Source organism: Suncus etruscus, chromosome 13 (genome assembly GCF_024139225.1).
Source record: "Suncus etruscus isolate mSunEtr1 chromosome 13, mSunEtr1.pri.cur, whole genome shotgun sequence".
Taxonomy (NCBI): domain Eukaryota; kingdom Metazoa; phylum Chordata; class Mammalia; order Eulipotyphla; family Soricidae; genus Suncus; species Suncus etruscus.
This window is the reverse complement of record NC_064860.1, coordinates 74,417,392-74,439,887: the sequence shown is the minus strand read 5'-3', so window position 1 is coordinate 74,439,887 and position 22,496 is coordinate 74,417,392. Positions and strand designations below refer to the sequence as shown.

The 22,496-nt window shown below is 33.4% G+C and overlaps 1 non-coding gene and 1 pseudogene across 1 annotated transcript; both read left to right on the top strand.

Annotated features, from left to right (window-relative positions):
• The first annotated feature begins 16,540 nt into the window (after positions 1-16,540).
• LOC126026331 (small nucleolar RNA SNORA51) lies at positions 16,541-16,672 on the top strand. Its single transcript, XR_007501625.1, has one exon. It is a non-coding gene; the product is annotated as a small nucleolar RNA SNORA51 (small nucleolar RNA).
• Positions 16,673-19,347: 2,675 nt separating this feature from the next.
• Positions 19,348-19,460, top strand: LOC126026880 (uncharacterized; annotated as a pseudogene).
• The last annotated feature ends 3,036 nt before the right edge of the window (positions 19,461-22,496 follow it).

Sequence of the window (22,496 nt, the reverse complement as noted above, 5' to 3'; positions counted from 1 at the left end):
TTCTTTTCTGCCCCTTCCATATACTTTCCCCATTCCCCCTTCTCGGAATACAACTATCCCTTCACCCCTCAATCCCATCCAGATTTTCCAACTTATTAAAACCCTTCACCCTCAGTTCTTAATCTATTAGGCATCAAGACTGACCTTCTACTCCAACGAACCAGTACCCAGCACCCAAGTGAAGGGACATCCACTCAAACCCACACCTCATCCTGGCAGGAAAAGACAACTAACAACCCTGCTGACTCATGCTGTGTGGCCCTCACTACCAACTCTTCCTAACGTGGACTGTTGCTGGATACCGGACTTAGCCCTAAAAGGACTCCCAATGCAAAAACACTACCCAAGACCCCCCTGCCTCAAATCTTTTACCAATAGCAAGAAGAGCAGGGTGTGTGATGAAAAGGTCCCTGGGAACCCACACCCCACAAGAAAATCTCAAAGGACAATGGGGAAATCTATACTTCCATCATAAGTATAAGACTTGTATAACACTACCTCTTTATTTTTTATTTCATTTTACTTAAAATCATTTTCTCTATACATATGTGAGCAAATATATATTTTTATTTCTTTTTTATCTTTTTTGGGTGTGTGACTTGCTTCTTTGTTCTTCTCTTTCCACCCCCAAATGCACCGGCAATATAATGAAGCACCATTTCTTCCTGCAAGGGCACACTAAAAAAGAGGAAATCTCACTTATATAAACAAGCTCTTATCTACTAGGGATAAGAACTCATACTTATTTACAATACAGGGGAATCTCCCACCTTGAAAATATGTTATGTGGACCCAGCTTAGATTCCAGGAGATTAGACACCAATCGTCCAGCCTTGAACCCTGAACCCCAGACATAGAAACAACACAGTTCTTCACAACAGCTATAGGAACCAAATCCCATCCGGGACATCCTGAATACTGCTCAAACACCAACATGTGCCAGTTCTAAAATGATATCCTGACAAGGAGGAAATTGGGAACAAATGGACATAAGAACAGGTTATTCTACCTCACCAACAATAAAACAAAATCAGAAGACTTGTCACACTTTGGGCTATGCAAAAGCCAAGAACGTGATCTACAGATGTCTGGCTGATAGAACCATATCTGGGCAGTATGTATTCTGGGACCAATAAGAAAACCCTAGTCTAGGGTTTGTTCTACGACCTGCACAACAACCATGATCTCTCAATTCCAGAGACCTGACTGAGGCAATTGCAACTGAATGGGTCTTCTGGAAACATAAGGAAAGACGATATCCCAGGCTCCATCTGAGGTTCAGTGCAAGGGCCAAGACCACCAACCACAGAAGACAGATTAAAATGATTCAATGTTAATATGTACCTGGAATATTACTGTGAACGATATGTAAGCCACTATGATTAAAATAAATATTATATTAAAAAAGAAAGGTACTGAGGATATATATATATCCCTCCTAATACCAAAACAATCTTTATTAATCATGCAAAATCCTCAGAATACACACCTATACAATATTATAAAAATATTTTCAAACATCATTTATACCATGTTAGTTGCTAATTTAAAAAAAGACAATTTTCAAATAAAAATTCAAAAATTAACACAAAATAGCATTTATTCTAGTATAAAAGCAATAAGATTTATATTGGGCTAGTGAACTAGATTTAATAGTATATACTTGGTGATATGTGACTTTATATTATTGATTTATGATGAAAGTACAAGGAATACAGTTTTGAAACGAATGAATAGTTACATACCATCCTATTTTCAAACATATTAAAGTATTTGCATTCAAATAAGTGTAACTTTTTTTTTTTTTTGGTTTTTCGGGCCACACCCGTTTGATGCTCAGGGGCTACTCCTGGCTAAGCGCTCAGAAATCTCCCCTGGCTTGGGGGGACCATATGGGACGCCGGGGGTTCGAACCTTGGTCCTTCCTTGGCTAGCGCTTTCAAGGCAGACACCTTACCTCCAGCGCCACCTTCCCGGCCCCCAAATAAGTGTAACTTTTAACGATTTAGTCAAGGTTTTCTTTTGTTTTGTTTTGTTTGGACAAACAATGCTTGGGGTCCATACCCTGCAGTGTTCAGTGCTTACTTTGATTCTGTGTTCAGGGATCTCGCCTGATGGTGCATAGGGATGAAATGTAGTGCCACAACATGTATAATTATCTCTCTGGCCCTCAAGTAGCTATCTGTTTTAATGAAGGTCCTTAAATTCTTTGAAATATTTTTATATATGATATTAGTTGTTTCAGATCTTAATACTTTGGGGACATATTTTGATTTAAAAATTATTTAAGTTATTTTAAATTATTTAGGTTTTTTACAATTATTTAATTCTTTGAGATAAGGAAATATTTTCAATTTCTCTTTAATAAAATTAAATATATTCAATGTATAATTATGGACTGCAGAGAACACAGTAACAATAAAAATACAATAGATCAACATTGATAAAATATCACCAAGGATTACTTGAGAGTTATTACAAAGCCTTTAACAATTTTTTTATTAGGCAGAAAAAAGACAAAATAAATAATTTTAAATAAGTCAAATAAGAGTCATCATATTTTAAATGACCAAGTTCAAATGAAAAAGAGAACTTTTTCCCTTAGAAAAATTATGAGGTAGTATTTATTGATTGGCCATAACATATGAAGAGACATTTAGTACTTGACAAAATAATTCTAGGCTTCATAATTATTTTTCAACTTACAGATGAAGAAACATTTATAAAAGTTTTATAGTTTCCAAATTTCACATAGCAGGCACATTGCAGTCGTGTGTCTCAATTCATTTTAACAAAGAAAATGTTAATGTGTGATGTTAAGATGTTAAGATGTGGGGTATTAAGATATTCTTAATGAAAAATTTTAAAAATTGTTAACAAGTTTTACTCTACTTTCACAATTTAGCTATAGCAGTATATAATAAACTTATTATAATGCATTACTTTCTAATGTACATTTAGTGATATTCTTTTTAAAGAAAAAATCTATAAACCTAATGATTCTCTAAATATATATTAATTATTTAAATACGCAACGTTAATAAAATACTTCAATTAAAATTTAAAAATTTGTTTTTCTTTTTGGGGCATGCCAATATCTGACTGTGATCAGAAGTTTACTACTGGTTCTATGCTGAGAGTTAATGCCTGCCAAACTTAAAAAACCTGATGGCATGCAGGTTATTAAACACATGTTAATTGCATGCAAGGCAAGTGCCATACCTACTGTATTATTGTGCCAGCTTCAAAATTAAAATATTTTAGTCATTTTAATTAAATATTAAATATTTTTAAATTATTATAAATTTTGAATAGATATTTGATTTTTCATATTTATTTTTTTAAAGCACCATTATTAACAAAGTAGTTTATAATAGAGTTGTTTGGAGTATGCAATATATCAATACCAATCCCACCACAAATTTAACTTTCCATGATCCTCAGAGCCTCTTTAAACCCAGCCTGATCCCTTAGCAGGTACATAACAAATTAGTTCATATTGCTTACTCCATCAAAAATGTAAAAGAACATTAAATAAAATTATCAAAAAATAAATCAATAAAAATCAATGTTATGACTGATTGCTATATAACCTATGTAAATAAAGAAATTCAAGTAATTTAATGCAATACAATATACTACATATTTTCATTTATATTAATGTTTTCAGTTTTGTCACCGAAGATATATTACATTATATATTATTTTGTTTCTCATGTCTTGCTTGTCATTAATAAAATCATTTTATATTCTGTGCTAACATTTTAGAGTTTACATAGAATACATTTTACAAATGTAAAATATGGTAAGAGTAAAGATGATTAGCAAAATTGCAAAGGCTTTCCCTTTCTAAATACACAAGTGTTTTAGCCTATGAAAGAAATATTGCATGTATATTTATTTTAAAATGAAAATCTTAAGTAGTTATTATAGTAAAATGTTCACGTTGGAAAAGTGTTTATACATTTAAGATGGCTACTTCAATTTTAATTGAAAAATAAATATATGTCCATATGAATATGCATAATAAAAAAGGAAAGAACATTTAAATCAGTGCTGAGCTTCTAAAAGTTAGCAAAGTTTTATATGAATATTAAATTTGCTGATTTATCAAGAAATTGGTTCTAAGATATTTTAAGAAGCTGGTATACAGTTTTAAAATGTGACTTAGAATAATTAAATGTTTTCAGTCAAAGTTCATATAGATCATATATCATAGACTATCATTTAGGTACATAAATTTAAGATAAAGTTATTCAGGTGACAATATTCAATACTAAGCAAAATGAAGTTATAACTCATGAAATTATTTAAATAACAGGGCTCTCCATGAACCTATAGAACTCAAAATAATCACTAAAACATAATTATATCTAGCATGATGATGGGCATGCACATTTATAAAAGGTTAAGCAAGTCATGATTCAGCAAATACCTTCTAATCACAACCTCCATGTCTGAGATGAACAAGATTACAGAAATGATACTTTTCAAAGCTGTAGTTTAAAGTAATAAGAATTGAAATAGCAACTATAATTTGAGAAACAATGCCTCTGACTCATCTTAGACTAATGCTTTTATGACCAATTCAGTTAGTTTCTAACAATATGTATCTAAGCCACTAACATTTTTAAAAAAGTGATCCAAAGTCTTAAATCCAATCTCAAAAGTAATGCTAACAAGTGCATTCTCTTTCATAGATTTCCTTTCTATAGATGTGTCTTAGTTCCTAACTACTACTTCACAGCAAGCAATTAAGACTATAAGTATTCAAAATACACATCTGTGTACCCATTTCTTTTAAAACAAGGAAAGGAAATTATATAGCTGTAATTCTTATCTTAGTGAATTGTAATTACACTGACTCTGAACCTTTTGAACTTGTGTTTTCTTGGTGAATCTAAAATTTTCAGCTTTCTCTCTCAAGACAGACAAAATGGAAGTAAAGGAAATAAATCTGCAAGTAAATGGAGATACTTATAATAATCAATAACAAAGGATATATATATATATATATATTGGGGGGGGTTTACACCCGGCAGTGCTCAGGAGTTACTCCTGGCTCTATGCTTAGAAATTGCTCCTGGCAGGCTCAGGGGACCATATGGGATGCCAGGATTTGAACCGCCAACCTTCTGCATGCAAGGCAAACGCTTTGCCTCCATGCTATTTCTCCAGCCCCAACATAGGGTATTTTTAATGTATTGACAAATAGATTTAAGTAAAACATCTCTCCATATAAAGAAACAATTAAACTCTCACCAGCAAAACTGGTAGCTATTCCAAAAATTTATTTTACACAAGAATTATATTGTCACAGGAATATTCAAAGATTTATAGAGTGCCGAATTAACAATAAAAATTTAACAAAAGTATTCATTGGCACCTTTTTAGGTTTTAGGTCAATTGGTCAACAGAATTTTCTGTCATTCACATAAACAATACCATTTGAAAGTAAGAGTTCCATAATCTTCGACAGTATAAAATCTTCAACATGCTTTTTAATATGTCTACATATAGATATGGATTTATGCAGTCATGTAACTAAGAACTTACCAATATAGTTAAGCTGCTAAACTTCCTTCTCATCACTACACTGACTCCAGGATGTCCATTTGATTTTCATTGGGTAAAGAAATTAATGCCCAGGATCTTCATTAGCCCATTGGTTGGATAGTTGGTGCCATGAGAATTTTGATGTCCTTCCCTCACTGCTGAAAAATGAGGGTAGTGAGTTTAATAGGAGGCATTATTTCCACTTCCACCTTCAATTCCACTTCATAATGGGAAAAGTGTTCCAGAATCTTGGGTAAAAAATTAGAATAAATTTACCATAGAAATAAAGGTCTGTATACTGAAACTTTTTAAATATTGGCATTGACAAATGACCAAATTATGAATCATAAAATCTGGAGAGCAAAGCACTTTATTCAATAAAAAGTAGATATGAAAATATGTAAGTATTAATTTTTAGCCATGTTCAATTCTTTCTATAGAAGAGTTAATAATGGACATTTCTCTAATATAATTTAATATTTTCACTTTTTCTTTGCACTTTGCTAGATTACACTAATGAACATGAAAAATCCAAACAAAAACTTCATTCAACTTGAACATGAAATATCAAAACAAAGACTCTTCATTCAACTTTTCACATTAATTCTGATTAATGTGCTTCATTATTTCCCTGTGAGATAAAACTCTGACAGAGTTGCCTTTACTTCCAGAAACTTTTTTCTTAGACTCTCCTTCCCCCTTCAATAAAGTCTAAAGTCAAACAATCTTCCCAAACAATTTTTGTTACCATTGCTGCTAACTTTTTCATTACAATGAATGATATTAGGCACAGTTGGTAACTTCTTTTTTTTTTTTTGGTTTTTGGGCCACACCCAGCGGTGCTCAGGGGTTACTCCTGGCTGTCTGCTCAAAAATAGCTCCTGGCAGGCACGGGGGACCATATGGGACACCGGGATTCGAACCAACCACCTTCGGTCCTGGATGGGCTGCTTGCAAGGCAAACGCTGCCGCTGTGCTATCTCTCCGGGCCCAGTAACTTCTTTTTGATATAGTTTTCAGGACTCTTACGAGTCTTTATTAACCTTTCTCTTCTTACCACTTCAGTTAATCACTTGGTTCGTTTTTGTATACTCTTAGAGTGATATTTTAAATTCCAGAATATATCATAAGCACGTTAATTTTATTCATTTCATCACTTATTAATTTTGGGTAGAGACCAACAACTCTGCAGTGTTCAAAGTTTACTCTTGACTTTGTGCTCAGGGATCATGCCTGATGGGACTCAAGATAGAATGGAGTGCTTGGGATCAAACACTCCTCTACTTTATCTCTCTCCAACCATCATTAACAGTGTTCATAATAATTAGATAAAAACTGATTTCCAAGATCTTTAAAGCACTCACAAAACTCAACAACAAAAATGTCCAATGACCCCACCCAAAAATTACAGATGATTGAACCAAGAAGTTGTGGAATCAGGGCCTTAGTGATAATACATTGAGTAGAATGTTTACCTTGTATATGCTAATAGGGGTTAATCCCCAGCATCCTATATAGTCTCTGAACACTATCAGTATGCTAAATGTAGAGCAGGTCTTTATAGAATGCTGGATGTAGAACACTATACAACTATAATACACAACAAAATTTGCTGCAGCTTGAATTTATTCTTGGCAGTAAAGTGAGTTTGAAGGATGAAATAGCTATGGCATATCTCTCATATGTGGATTTAAAGAAACAACAAGCAAGGGCCAAAGACTACACAATGTAAGAATTGTTCTACAAAAGCAAATTTGGAGTAAGAGTTTAAAGAGTAATTTGGCATTGAAGTCCTGTGGAGAGAGAGGTGGGTGTACCAATGATTGGAATTATGTACATGGGATACTGTGATTAACAGTATTGTAAATCACAGAATCTCAGTAAATAAAGTTTTGAAATAATATTAGAATTTATTGTACTTTAATTGTTCAATCTAGCCTAAAGTTTCTTATTTAAAGTTTAGAATTTTAATAATTATTAATTCCCTTCAAGCTAATGATTAATTTTCTACCTTCAAAATAACATTCATCCTTGTTATTTAGTTTAACAATGATGCTATCAGACAGTTTGATTATATTTACCATGATTTGATTTGCTTAACATCTTGAATATATGGTATTCTATTTTTCCCAAATTTGGAGATATTTTCAGACATTTTTTCATCGAATACTTTCTTGACTCATTCTCACTCTGAAGACTTTGTAATAGTTTTACAGGCATGTTCATATATTCTCATAGCTCTTTATAAAATGTTTTAAATGGTTTTTTATTTTTATATTGTATGTTTTTATTAATCTTTATTCAAGTTCAATGATTGATTTCTTCATCATCTCCATTCTATTGTAAAGCCCGTCCAGATAGTTTTTTTTTTAATTCAGATTATCGGTCATTTAGCTCTAGAATTTTCATGTATTTTCGTTTTAAGTTTAAATGTTCTATATTTTTATAGATTGAAATAAACTTTATCCCTGGGAGAGTTAAAATAGCTACTTCTAAATCTTTGCCTACTAATTTCAATATCACAGTAGTTCAAACTAACCCTTTTGTCATTTTTCCTTAATCTGGCCACATTTTTCTGATTATTCCTATATTGAATATTTTCATATTAGATTAAGAATGTTAAATACTATGCTATGTTTTCCCATAGGTGGAATACTTGTTTCTTCAGAAAATTTATTTAAATGAGGGGCCCAAGCCTTAGCACAGCAGATAGTGCTTTTGCCTTGCATGTAGCTAAACAGGTTCAAATTCCAGCGTCCCAGTGGGTGTGGCCCAAAAATGAAAAAAAAAAAAAAGAAAAAATGTTCTTAAATGTATTTAGAACTGCAAACTCTTTTTTTTTTACCAGTTTAATCATTTACTCAAGTACCAATACATTTCTTTTGTGTTCACTGAAATACTGATGATAGCATCAGTATGTATGTGGTTTAAGTGTTAACCAGAGATTTGATACTTTATACACAGAGTAGTACCTTTTCTCTCAGACTTATCTGTCCTCCTTCACTTTATTTTCTTCCCCAACTCTTTTTCTACCAGCACTTCCCAAAATTTTACACAGTTTTTCTATTAGAACCTAAGCACTTCTTTCAGAAAATTCAGAAGATGATCTTAAGTTAAATTTTACAAAAATGAAAATTTCACTCACTGCTAATTAGTGCTTACAAATTTCCATTTCTTTGGATGTCTTTCTTATTTGTACAGAGTCATTCACTATTTTTGTTAATTTGTTTAAAATTCATCCACAATGAATTCTTTTTTTTTTTTAATATAATTTTTATTTTGATCATAGTGGCTTACATATTGTTGACAATAATATTTTAGGTACATATTTACATAAAATCAGGGGGGATTCCCATCCTCAAATTGTCCTCCCTACACCCCCGTTTCTGTCTTACCTCCCATTTCCTCTTCCCTCACCCCCAGGGCGGCTAGAATATGTGGTCCCCTCTGTCTCTAACCAACTACTTAGTAGTCTTGCATCAGTTTGGTCTTGATGCCTCCCTTATTTCCCCCTCTAAGTAGGGGCAGGGGTAGCTAGTTCAAGTTGCGTGGTTTTGCCTGAAAAAGAGAAAATAAATAAACCGGGGTAAGAGTTTAATACCCCGAAAATGGGCAGAATCCTTCTAGATGTTCTCATCATCGATTTGGGAAATGAAGGAGAAAAAGAAGTTGAAACACTCCACCAGTACCAAAAGAAGTGTCAAATATCCAGTGAGGACTCCAGCTATAACGATAAGCACCACAAAAAAAACAGATAAAAAACAAACCAAAACAAACTAAAAACAAACACAAACAAACAAAAAACACGCCGTGGTCTTGAAATAAGAAACATGGCGTAGCACATAACGAAAGAAAAGAAAGGAAGAGAAAGAAAAGAAAAAAAAAAAAAAAAAAGAATAATTGGGCCAACAATTTCAATAATCACATCCAAACTGAGGAATCGACCAAAATAGCTAGGTAAATAAAAATAATAATAACAATAATAAATGAAGGTAAGATATATATATATATATATATATACATAACCAAGGTTTTGTGTTTTTTGTATTTTTTTTTCCCTCCTGCCCTGGCACAGTAAATATTGGGGTCATTCGAAAAGGAATTCACTTGCCCTATAAGATATGGGGTTTCTCCGTCCTTGGAGTATACTGTCATGGAATCAGCTCTAGTCTTTGCTCAGGATCATTACTCTCCAGGTTGTGGGTTTTTTTTTTTTTTTTTTTTTTTTTTTTGGTGTGACATCCACAATGAATTCTGCAGCTAGAAGAATTCTAACTTTTGGAGGTAGAAGACATATGGTACAGAGGGATGAATTCAGAGCTTCACAAATGCCAGGTATGTGCTTTACCATATGCTGTTTCACATACTCTGTCCTCCAACTTTTTTATGTGAGTTATTCTCACAGGCATGAAGTTATATTGTATCTTTGATTTGCATACAAGAAAATCAGTGATGAGCATTTTTCATGTGTCTGTTGATCATGAGTTTCTTTGAAGACATGTCTAACTCATATGTCCATTTACAGATGAAAATGTTTTCATTATTAAGCTTTATAAATTCTTAAACTTAGATATTAAACCCTTGTTGGATATAATATGCAAATATCTTCTTTTAAGGATTTAAAAGCCAGAGAGGTGATTTAACAGGATGAATGCATTATTTGCATGCAGTAAGTCCATATTTGATGCCCAAGCACTACATGTTATCCTAAGCATAGCCAGGAGTGACTCTACCTGATTACCCAGACAGTAGTAACCTCTAATCGCCATAAATCACAGTTAAAAAATAAGTTAAAGCTTAGCAATAAACCTAACAAAGAGAAATACTTATGCCTTTTGGAGAGATAGTAAAATGAGCTAGAGCAGATGAATTTGCTTGCAAGAGGCCATATTTGATCCCATCACCTCATGTTCTCCTGAGCATCACCAGGAGCAACCCTGGTGCAGTGCACCAAACTGGAAATAACTCCTAAGAAAGACAGTCTGACCTAAAAACAATCTTCATGGGGACCAGAGTTATAGCATAGTGGTACACCATTGGATGGACCCGGGTTTGATCCCTGGCATCCCATATGGTCCTCTGAGCCTGCCCAAAGTGATTTCTGAGAGAAGAGCTAGGAGTAATCCCTGAATACCACCAGTTGTGGCCAAAAAACCAAAACAAACAAACAAATTTTTAGGAAGTAGAAGAAAGAATATAAAATACCATGTTCCCCAACTTTAAATATCTACAAAACTATAGTAATTTAAATGGTATAATATTGAAATAAAAATTGCTTCATATATCAATGCAATAGAAGTTAGATTTCAGATATAAGCCCAGATATATATGGACATTTATTTAGGAAAAATAAAACAAAAGCAGTGAATTTAGAAAGGAAAAATTTTTTTCAACGAATTGTGTTACAAAACTGGAAATTCCACAAGCAAAAGATTGAAATTGGAACACTTTCTCACACCATTCACAAAAATAAATTCAAAATGGGTTAGATTTGGGAGGTTATCTTACCTATACTCTTTCTGGAAACTTTAAAATACAATGAAGAAAACATAAGGAAAAAACTCCATGATATGGGCTCTAATGAAATATTTGGGTGCTGAATTCGTAAGGCTGAGATTAACAATGCAGTTGCATCAAAATAAAATGCTTCTTCACAGTAAAAATATATCATCATTTTAAGTAGAAATGCATACTAACTTCCTAACTGACTTCCTAATTAGTGCTATTCATTTATCAATCATATCACTCTTAATCACTTCTTTCCTGTCACTTTGTGGAAATATAAATTCCCTGAGGGTTTAGATCACTGCCCCCATTATATCTGAAGTTCCTAAAAGAATGACTAAATTGCAATGATCATTTAATAAATATGTTGAACAAATTAAGTTGTATATACATACTATGCACGATAAAATATTAACATATGTTGATATATGTTAAAATTTATCTAGTTTAGTAATAGAAAATAAAATTACAATATCCCACAATTATTGGCTATTTAAAGTTGAAGTGTAGTACTTCAAATTTCTCTTCTTTCTCTTCAACTGATAATTTATTTGTATGGATAATAGGGAGAGGAAGATCTTAAGAGGTGTTTCTGACCTGTGGTTCCCTATGATATAATGTTATATAGTGGATCTGCTTTTTGATCGCGAAGCCTCTGTCATGAACTTATCCCATCATTATCTGAAAGTCATTCATTAATTTAGTCTGAAGTAGCAACAATTTTGAGAAACCACTTGAGTCTGTTAGATCTTTCCTTCCACTAATTGTGCTCCCTTCTTGAAGGTAGTAGAAAAATAAGGAACAGGGCCCGGAGAGATAGCCCAGCGGTGTTTGCCTTGCAAGCAGCCGATCCAGGACCAAAAGGTGGTTGGTTCGAATCCCGGTGTCCCATATGGTCCCCCGTGCCTGCCAGGAGCTATTTCTGAGCAGACAGCCAGGAGTTACCCCTGAGCACCGCCGGGTGTGACCCAAAAAACAAAAAAAAAAAAAACAAAAAAAAAAAAAAAAGAAAAATAAGGAACTGTTTTCTCATGCTTCCATGGGTTTCAAAAATCTTAAATCTGTATGTGTGTGTGTGTGTGTGTGTGTGTGTGTGTGTGTGTGTGTGTTTTGGGAGTTCCTCAAAAGTGTTCAAAGATATTGTAGGGTTCCCTCCACTGTCCCACCTGCTATGTCAGCATTTCAGTACTAGGGCCAAGGATGTATTACTACTGGGCTTCCCCAATCTGGTCTCCAAGATCTGTGTCTCCCTGGTAGAGCTCCTGGGCCGCTAGGTCCAAAACTGGCTATGCTGAAAGGGAAATGTGCCGATAACCTAATTGGGGTCTGTCAAATGTAAGGCATACAACTTAATCTCTACTCTTTCTGTCTCCAACTCCCAAGACCTTACTTATATCTTTGTCAAGACTTTACTCTTAGATACATACATATGAGATCAACATCATCCTTGTAGATGTGAAAAATGCCTGCAACAGTCAATGTAGTTAATGCCCCAGAACTGGATCCGATCTGCTTTGATTTTACAAGTTTATTTTAAGGACTTTTTATCATTTTTCCTTTTCCCAGTTTAGAAGCAGCTTGTGTAAAAGCTAGAAGCATTGTGTGGGGCCTGCTCCAGTTAAGTTTGATTATCTTACTTACTATCCTCTTTGATCATTCTCTTGAATTCTCTAAGTAACTCTTGGCAGGAGGGGATGGTAAGAGTGAGTGGGATTCAGAACTAGCTAATAAACCCTCCTAAATACTTCCTTCTTGTATAGGAAGTGAAGCTTTTCTTTTAAAAGCCAGGATTTACTGGCTTTTACTCTCCTTCCTCCCTCCCTACCTCAAATTCTCTAATAATAACATCCAGTGACTAATTTTGCAATGCCTATATTGAAGAGATGGTTCTCAAAGAACAAAGAAAGAAAATCAAACAAATGTAACTGGCGGAATGAGGCCAGACATCGAAGTGAGAAAGTGATATTGAGGGGGATATTTCAGTCAACACTTCAATACATTCACAAATATTAGCTTTAATCTTCATCCCTTGAAAAACGTAAAAAAAAAATCTTATAAAATAAAATAATAGATGAGAAAATAATCTTTTTCCACAGAAAGGTTTCCACAGTAATGGTGATCTTGTTTAATATTTTCATAAAACTAATATACAAGCCATATGCTAGTTCTGAAGTTCTGACAAATGAAGAAAAATTTCAGATTTGATAAGAATATGAATGCCTCCACGTCTAAGCATACATTGTCTTAGAGATTCAAGAGCACATACACGAAGAAAGAAAAATAATTATGCTTCACCAACATAAAGTATGGGGCAACAACCTGACGTAATATATTATCATCAGAGCCAAACTCTCAATGAAAGAATTCCTGGCTTTTAATGTCAGTCTTATGTAAACACATGGAGCTTTCCAGACTAACTTTAAAAGGAAACTGGGGAAATTAACTTTCACATTATTAGCTTTGAGGTTTACAGAGGAAAGTAACTACCTATATCCCAAGTAATGATCTTTAAATGTTAGTGTCTTTCATAATTAATAAAGCAATTGAACGTGATTACCTTTTGATTAAAAGAAAGCTATTTTTAAGATAATATTTTGAGGTATTTGTACAGACATTTCCCTATGCCAAATCCAGTCTTTGTAGCTCCAGGCTCTGCCTCAGCTGAAATATCAAAAAGTCTTGCCAGAATGTCCAGCTCAAATAGCTCGATTCTATGTAATTTTAATTATTTACTCAATCACTAGTGTTTTATAGAATTATATTACATAATCATTTATTTACTTATATATTTATTCTTTAATCATCTATGTTCCATGTAATATAAATTTTTAAAAGAAACAAACATTTAGCCAGAATAATAGTACAAGATGTTTGCCTTGCACACAACAGACCAGGTTTGATTCCTGGCATCCCATATGGTCCCTCAAGCTTGCCAGGAATAATTTCTGGCACAGAACCAGAAGTAACTCCTAAGTGCTAAAAACAGAATATAAAACAGGAATATATTATTGCTTAATTCATAAAGAACATTATCCTCAATATAATATAAGCAAAAAGGTAGCCTATTGAATGTTTTGTTATATAAATAACAGACAAAAAAGAGGCAAAATGTTCACCTTTCATACAAACGTTAAGATGTTGCTTTGAATAGACCCAACCTCACTTTAAAATTCAGAAATATATATAATCTCCTGAACACTTCCAGAAGAGCAAGTATTACCCCCTGAGGATCAAGAAGTATGGCCCACCTATTCCTCTCCAAAATATATGCTGGTTATTACTGGGAATATTTAAATAAGTCAAAGTGTTTTGAAAGACAAATAAAATAAAGATTTTTTGTTTTTCTAAGACTTAATTGTGTCTGAAAGTGTTTTACAGTGTGCAATTAATGTTTAACAACTTTCTTTCCAAATAATAAGTATAGTACTCCTCTATCCATCAAATGAACAAATAAATGGTAAAGTTTTTTTTAATATAAATTACTTTTAGGATTTCTGCATTTTTAAATGTAGTATATTTCTATTGTTTAAAGTGTATCTTTTGAGTTTTTAATCCAACTCCAAAAATTTAAAAATATATTTATAAACAAAAGATAAATCAAGCTATTTTCTAACTACTTACATAAAAATTTAAAAAATGAGTTAATAATTTTGTCAGTAAGTAATGATTTTAGGATAAAACAATTTAAATTAAGAAGCCCTGAAACTGGGCCGGAGTGATGGCACAGCATTAGGACATTTGCCTTGCATTCACCTAACCCAGGATGGACAGCGATTGAATCTCTGGGCTTCTCATATGGTCCCCCAAGCCAGGAGCGATTTATGAGCGCATAGCCAAGAGTAACACCTGAGTGCCACCAGGTATGTCCTAAAATCCAGCCCCCTCCAAAAAAAAGAATCCCTGAAACTAAAGAATGAAATATAGGCTCATGAAAGAATTTAAGACCTATTTTAGGCCTCATTCAATGATTTCAGTATAATAAGTTTTGGATTTAGAATAAATGAAATGCTGCAAAAACAAAACATTGAAGACAGGGAATAATTACTGAGAGATTATTCCTATAATTCAGTTGTGAGCTATATGATAGAAATATGGCAAAATTTGTAATACAAGATAATTATCAGAACATATTGATAAGATTAGACATAGGGGAAAGTTAATTAAAAACAATTAATGTATGAGGAAGAGGATTCTCAAATAAGTAATAAAAACAATAAAAAATAAAGAGCTAATAACTTGTCTGAAGCTGATTAAGGTTAAAATGACAAAGAATAAAAGCATTCATGTGTAAATATATAAAAATCATAAGAAACCATGAATGACTATGTAGAGTCAAATAAGACATAGAAGTATTGGAGGAGTAGCTGAAATTGTATTAAGGGAACATGCTGGTGGACTAAATAGAAATATGAAAGATTATATCATATCACATTATATTCACCCTATAAATTAAAAATAAGTGTAGGTGAAGGAGATAAGAGAACATCTCTGAATAAGCAAGGGAAAGCCAAAGTGGGATAAAGAGAACTAGATTAAAGAGGAGATGTAGAAGATAGTTTCAAGGAAGGAAGCAAGATCTTCAAGGAAGATCTGTGGTGTACAGAAGCCAGAACAGCATTAAGAGATAATTGAACTACACTCAATTTAAATTAGGAAAATAAATTTAGCCATACCCAATTGAGCTTTTATGAAGTTAATATCTAGCTCATTCCCAAAGCTGACAGAGATACTACCAAAACATACAGATTGGGGCCGGCAAGGTGGCCCTAGATGTAAGGTGTCTGCCTTGCAAGCGCTAGCCAAGGAAGGACCACGGTTCGATCACCCGGATTCCCATTTGGTCTCCCCAAGCCAGGGACAATTTCTGAGTGCTTAGCCAGGAGTAACACTCGAGCATCAAATGGGTGTGGCTCTATAAACCAAACCAAAACAAAACAAAAAAACATACAGATCAATTTTACTATGAACATTAATGAAAAAAATTCTTAATAAAAAAATTCTTAATAAAATCTTAGCAAATCAAATCTAACAACACATCAAAAAGATTATACATCACAACCAAGCAGGTTTCATCCCAGGATGCATGGATGATTCAATATATGCAATCAATCAACATAATACACCACTCCATTAAAATGAAGGGTAAAAACCATCTGCTCATATCAATGAGTGCAGGTTAAGTATTTGACAAAATTCAACACCTATTCATAATGAAAACTCTCAGCAAAATAGGTGTGGAAGGAACCTTCCTCAAGATAGTAACAGCTATCTATAAAAATCACACAGCCAATATTATTCTCAATGCAAACCTGAAAGTATTTCTACTAAGGTCAGGCACTAGGCAAGGACGTCACTCTCTCCACTCTTATTCAACACTAGCATTACATGATCAATATCCCAAGTGTCCTTGGTTATGGGAATGTTGCACTGGTGAAGGATTATATATATATATTAAAAAATAAAGAAAAAGAAAAGATAAGGCCTCCCAATTCCTACCACAAGCTGTGTTCTTTACACTGACTGTATAGAAAGAGGAGGTACAGTAAATGCACCCCATATACACCTCAATCCAGGCCTTTGCCTGGTCTGTATTGTGAATTGGGAGACCAAAAAACAAAAAACAAAAAAACATAGCATTACAAGTCCTAGCAAAAGCAATCATACACTAGAAATCAAAGGAATCCAGGGGCCGGAGCGATAGCATAGTGGTAGGGCATTTGACTTGCAAACGGTTGACTCAGGACAGACCTGGTTTTGATCCCCAGCATCCTATATGGTCCCAAGCCAGGAGGGATTTTGGAGCAATTAGTCAGAACCCTGAGCATCACTGGGTATGGTACTCCCCAAAACAAACAAAACAAAAACAAAACAAAACAAAGCAAAAAAATCAAAACAATGAAATCAAAAGAATTCAAATTGAAAAAGAGCAAGTCAAACTATCTCTATTTGCATAGGACATGATGATTTACATCAAGACACTAAAGAGTAGACAATAAAGCTCCTAGAAACAATAATTCAGTAGAGCAAAGTGGCTGACTACAAGGCCAATACACAAAAGTCAGCTGTATTACTTTGTACAAATGATGAAAAAGATATCAAAAAGCCTATCCTTTTAAAAATAGTATCCAAAACTGTTAAGTACCTATGAATCAACCTAACAAGAGAGGTGAAAACTGATATAAAAACTTCAAAACTCTTCACAATGAAATTGAAGAAGACTTAAGAAAATAACAAAAAATTACATGCTCATGGATTAGAAAAATCAGTATCATCCAAATGGCCATCTTACCTAAACTAAAATACAGATTCATTGCAATCCCTATTCAAATTCAGACAACATTTTACAAGGACTTAGAACAATCAATTATAAAATTTGTGTGGAATCATAAAATACCTAGAAAAGCCAAATCCATATTGAAAAACAAGAAACTGGGCAACATCTCATTACCTAATTTAAAGCTCTACTACAAAGCCATAGCAATCAAAACAGCATAGTATTAGAACAAAGACAGACTTTAAGACCAATGGTTCAGTATAAAATATCCAGCACCAAACCCAAAAGTTTATGGGCAACTAATCTTTGACAAAGGAGCTAACAATTTGAAATGGAATAAAGACAGTCTCTTTAACAAATGGTGTTGGAACAAAAATGGTATTGGATAACCATATGTAAGAAATTAGAGATTGATCCAGATCTCACACCTTACACAAAAGTCAATTCATAGTTGATTAAAGATCTCAAGATTAGACAAATCTGTACAGTTCATTGAGAAAAACATAGGCAGAACACTCCAATAATCATATCTTAAAAAAGTCTTTGATGATAGGATGCCAAAAGCATGGGCTATAGTAACAAATCTGAATAAAGGGGACTACATAAAACTAAAAAGATTATGTATGGCAAAAGAAACATGGGTTAAAATTTGAAGACAGTTTACTGCATGGGAGAAAATATTTGCACTCAATATATCATATAAAGGTTTGATACATAGGATATACAAAGTACTCATAAAGGGAAAGAAAATGAGCAGACACTTCTCTGAGGAAGACCAACAGATGGCCAAAAGAAACATGAAAAAATGCTCATTACCATTTATTATTAGGGAAGTCCAAATCAAGACAACACTGAGATATCATCTTACACCAGTGAAGATGGTACATATGAAAAATAATAGAAACAATGTCTGTTGGCGAGGATGTGGAAAGAAAGAAACTCATCCACTACTGTTAGAAATATTGCCTGTTCCAACCCCTGTGGAAAACAATATGGAGGATTATCAGTAAACTCAAAATAAACTCAGTAAACTAAGTAAACACAGCTGCCATATGACCTAGCAATCCATCTTTTAGGTGTCTATACTTTGTACAGAAATACATTCATCCAAAAGGATGTATGTATACTGCTATTCATTGAAGCACTCAGTACAGTAGCCAAGACTTGTAATCAACCTAGATATCCAAGGACAGATGAGTGTATCATGAAGATGTGTTATAGAAGAACAATGGAATACTGATTAGCTGTAAAAAATAATGAAATCATGCATTTTGAAGCTACATAGATGAAACTGGAAGATATGTTAATGAAGTAAGTCAGAAGAAGGATAAAAAACGATATTACTTATATGTGGTATTTAGAATAACTGCATGAAGTAGCACAATGGTCTAAATGGGCATTGTCTCAAATACCCTTGATCTTAAAGTATATAGTAAGGGAAGGAAGAGAAACTGAATGGAAGAGGAGAAGCACAAATAAAAGGAAGGGGGCCAGTGGCAAAGTGGTCATAGGTGCATTTATAGTGTTGAATAAGGATAGTAGGATGGAGCTGTGGCTCACAAAACTGTGACTCTGAGGTAAGGCATCTGCCTTGCATGTGCTAACCTAGGAGGGACCGTGGTTTGTTCCCCCAGAGTCCCATATGGTCCCCCCAAGCCAGGAGTGATTTCTGAGGGAATAGTCAGGAGTAACTCCTGAGTGTCAATGGGTATAGCTTAAAAAACAAAACAAACAAAAAAAATAAGGACAGAACTAAATATCTAAGTCAAAGACAACAACAATGGAATCAAGAGAACCAAATTTTAAAAATCTAAACTTAATATTAACCTGTTATACTGGCAGTCTGAGGGATGGGGGGGTTAGATTGGATGTACTTGGGGAGCATTGGTGTAGGGAGGTGGACACTAGTGGTGGGATTGGCTCTGATTCATTGTATGTCTGAAACCCAACTGTAAATGGTTTTGTAAATCACAATGATTTCAATAAAAATACAATAAAAAAGGCAAAAAAATGTGCTTTCTTCGGCAGCACATATACTAAAACTGAAACGAAACAGAGAAGATTAGCATGGCCCCTACGCAAGTATAACATGCAAAAAAACAAACAAACAAACAAAGAAATATCTAAGAACCAATCAACTCAATTGAATTTTTAAAAAATAATATTAGGCCACCATATCTGCATCTTGCCAACTCCATAGGCTTAATTTTTTTTATCAAAAGAAATGTAAACCAAGTGGTGGAAAACTATGAGTACACTGTTCATAAGAGCTGAAATCTGGCAATCTTGGGAGGAGACAGTGGGTCAAGTTCGCACCAACTGTGCCTATCACCCACCATTGCTGTTTTGCCAATGGATGGTCCAGCTTCACTCTTCTGTGAATCTCTCCGTAGGAACATCAATCAAACAAAGACTCCAGGTATGCTAGTCTTGGGGCTGATACCACCAGATTTTTTTGTGTGTGAGAATGGGCACCATCCCCAGCCCTCTACCTTCTCTTACTTCTCAAAGGCCTGCAAGCCAAATATGCACTATGAATGCCTCAGTATCAGCCACAGTGCTTGGAATTTCTGGACTGCAAGGACAACTCTATTTTTTAAAAAAAATACTATCACTACAGTGGGAACACACTGATTCAGATACCAATATGTATGTGAAACTACCTAATGTCCAGAAACAAGAGATGCAACAAAAAGATTGGAAAGATCAAGTAGAAACAAGATCTTAGTAATCCTGCAATGACTAATAATCTTATTAGATGCAATAATTTTTTTGCTGTACTCTTATCTTCTTTTCTTCTTGTTTTCTTTATTTTTTTATTTTTTAAAAAATGTTTTACCAACTTACCTGGAAACATATGTATTATGAACAACTATGAAAAGCATGGTCTTTAAATAAAGTAATTTATGAAAAATGAATGCTTTATATTTATTTATATAATTCATAAATTAAACATTACCTCCATTTCTGCAGTAAAACACAAATTATTTTTACATATCAATCAGTAATTTGTTCCAGGACCACTTCAAATGCCAATATCCATGAACATAAATTTTCCTAATAAAAAATAAAGTAGTATTTAATGCAACATATACATTCTTCCTTATATTTTAAATAAACTACAAATTGTTTACAAAAAAGTAGTAGAAATAAGTGACATAAATATAGTTGTATTGTACTTTTTTGAAAATACAAGAAAAATATTCAGTACATATTCAGTACATGTGCAACTATCAGATAACCATCAAAAACATCATTTAGATTTTCAATCAGTAGTTCACTAAATTTCTGCTATTGAATTGATGGATAGAGGAGTACTATACTTATTATTTGGAACATAAAAATAATAGTAATAAATAATTACCAAATCCAGAAACTTAAGTCCTTTGTTACATTTTAAAATGAAGTCAGAATACATTTAAGAAACTGTAATTTAAAAAAATAACAGCAAATAGATATTGCTTATACACCTGGATTTTATGAAGTTCTTAATCTTCATTGTTATATGATTCCTTAAAATTAGCTTTTCTTGGTTCAGGGGGATTAGGTAGAAATCTGTCTTCACTGTTCCATTAGCTTTAGTTGCAGACACTAAATCTCCTTGGAATTAGATGTCTTAAGATTGTGTAGGGGAAAATATAGATCCTTTTGGTGAGTATTTTCTTGAATAACTTCTAGTATAATAATTTGTTTTTTTAACTGCAATTAAACACTTAAAAGTAGTGCATGGTGAAAAATAACATAAGACAAAGATATGTTTTAATTTTTAAATATTTTTAATTAATAATTTTTATTTTGACCGAAGTGGAGTACAAATTTTTCACAGTAGTATTTTAGGCACATAGTGACATTGAATCGGGGGCATTCCCACCACTAATATTGTCCTTCCTCCACCCCTGTTCCCAGAATGCATCGCATATCATGCCTCCTTTAATTTTTATTTATTTTTTAAAGATCTTATTATAAAGAAAATGATAAGAAGGTCTGTTTCAATGTTGTGAACATACCATTTCTTTTTTTTTAATAATATCTTTATTTAAACGCCATGATTACAAGCATGTTTGTAGTTGGGTTTCAGTTTTTAAAAAATAGTATACCTCCTTCACCAGTACAAGCTTCCCACCAAAAAGCCCAAGATCTCCCTTCTCCACCTCCCCCTGCCTGTATTCTCTCTGACTACCGTTGTCATGATAGTTGTTAGTGTAGTTACTTCTCTAACTACACTCACCATCCTTTGTGGTAAGTTTTATATCCTGGGCAGGTCCTTCCAGCCCTCATCTCTATTGTCTCTGGCTATTCTTACAGTAATGTCTTTTACTTTTCTTAAATTCCATAGATGAGTGATTTTATTTATAAATGGTGAATTCTCACAGAGAAAGCCACTTTTTACACTGAGCCTTGAGTTTACAACATAATTTTTTCAATGTTAGTAAACATATACACTTACCCATTAAGATATTTTTGATTTTTGTTATAAGACCATGATTTACCAAGATATTCATAAAACAGACATTTCAGGCATTAAATGTTCAAACATAAATCCACCAATCCACATGGCCCATGTGACTTTTGCTTCGCCAGTGTTCTCAATTTTCCATCCACCACAATAGCCTGCCTCCATGGAGGGACAAACGACTCTACTGCACATTGTTTATTATAAGACAATGACAAATATAATTGTCAAAATTTAAATCAACCAGTGTCAGTTAGAAATGATTGCTATATCTCTCCATGATATTACTGAAAGCTAGTGTCTAAGAATTTAGTAGGCTGTGGTCTGTGCTAGCTAAGCCTTCTATGTTACAGTTTAGGCTTAATGTGCTGGGTATATAACTGTGTATATTTCCAATCAGATTTCCTGTGACATTACTATAAAATATTGAAAGTTTATAGCCTAAGACATATTTATAGTATATATATTTATAGCCTAATATATAATTATATTTATAACCTAAAACAAATTTGGTGGTTTGGAAGTTTGATAAAGTTGTGACTGGTGAACTTATATTGAGATCAAATGACAAAGAATTTCAAAATTTGCTTTATAAAATAGTGCAATTGTGAGACCAAAAACCAAAATAAGAGAAAATAGTACATCTTACTCGTTGGCCTTACTGGAAATGGTGGTGGGATTGTTGCACTGTGAAGGGGGGTATTCTGT